Source organism: Lontra canadensis, unplaced genomic scaffold, assembly GCF_010015895.1.
Source record: "Lontra canadensis isolate GAN:19392208 unplaced genomic scaffold, GSC_riverotter_1.0 scaffold74, whole genome shotgun sequence".
NCBI classification, from domain to species: Eukaryota; Metazoa; Chordata; class Mammalia; order Carnivora; family Mustelidae; genus Lontra; species Lontra canadensis.
In genome coordinates, this window is record NW_022631068.1 from 3,756,193 (window position 1) to 3,757,776 (window position 1,584).

A 1,584-nucleotide genomic window follows, 5' to 3' on the forward strand; every position below is an offset into this window, starting at 1 on the left:
ATGTGCGCCCCATCACGTGCCCCCGTGAGCGACTCTCTCCCCTCCCTGACTCTAGGTTCAAGGGCAGAGCATTCATTCCTCTGTTCATCTATTCATCTGTTGTAGCACCAACCACTGTACCCCACTGGGTAACTGACTGGGAAATCGGGACCCATCCAATAAAATCATTCCATGACTAGAGGAGCCCAGTCCCCAGGGAGGATGGTAGGCAAACCTCACAAATGACGACAGTGAGTCTTGATGGGGGCACAAAGCTAAAGGCACCGGGAGTCTCTTTCTCCACATGGTAGAGTCATGGAAGCCCTTACAGAGGTGACACCGGAGCTTAGCTGCTAGATTAGGGTTGATTTGGCTGCAAGGAAAAGTGGCCTTCTCAGGGAAAAGCCAGGTCAAGGAGAAGTAGGGCAGAGGGAGTGTGGATATGGGAGAAATACACGGGAAACTTTGAAAGCAAAGAACAAGACCTTCTCTGTGGGAGTCGGGGAGTCGCCAGGACCCCTGGTCTCCTTTGTGGTCAGTGTCTAATCTCCTCTCAGCTTCCTTTACCCACACGATGCCATGCAGCCCAGCTCTGAGCCTGTGTGACTTTTCCCTACCAGTGCCCTGCAGTCTCACCGACAGTTTCCAATGCCTGCGACACTGACCAGCTCAAACGGGGCCACCTGTCCATCCTCGGTCCAGTCATCTTTGGCTGGGGAAACAGGGTTATCTAAGTACAAAAGGGCCACCTTGGACCCAGCAGGACTGGGAGGCAAAGGACGGCATCTCTACAACAGTTCTGAAAGGGAGTGTGTTAATTTCCTGGGGCCGTCACAACAGATGACCACAAACTTGGTACCTTAAAGCAACAGAAGTTTATTCTCTCACAGTGGTGGGGGCCAGAAGTCCAAAGTCAAGCTGCTGGCAGAGTCCTGCCCCTCTGAAGCTTCTGGGGAAGTGTCTGTTCCGTGCCTCCTCCAGCTTCTGGGGGCTCCCATGTTTCTTGGCCTAGGGTCTCATCGCTCTGATCTCTGCCTGTCTTCACATCGTCTTGTCCTCTGTGTCTTTTCTCTTTTCTCTCATGAGGATCACTTGTGGCTGGACTCAGACCTCACCCTAACCTATGCTGACCTTGATCTTGAGATCCTTAACTTAATTACATCTGCCACGACCCTTTTATCAAACAAAGATCACCATCACAGTTTCTGGATGGACATATTTGGGGAGGCATATCCGACCTGCTCCAGTGATAGATCAGGCTGAAGGAACAGCATGAGCAAAGGACCGCCACTCAGGGGACAACTGCGCTCCGCTGCTCTGGGAGCGTGGGGCTTGCTGACGGCAGCAGTGGGACCTGAGGCTGGGTGGGACCGAACCGCAAGAGGCCTTCTGTATGTAACAGTAGCTTTGCCCTGTGGGCAGCAAGGGGCCCCTGGTGGCTCCTGAGCAGTGAAGGAACATCATATGAGCTGAGTTGTAGGCAGGCCACCCTGGGCACAGCATGGAGCTGCTTAGAGGGGGACAGGGATGAGGGAGATAGTTATTCAAGAAATAGTTGCAGGGCGCCTGGCTGGCTCAGTGGGTTAAAGCCTCTGCCTTCGGCTC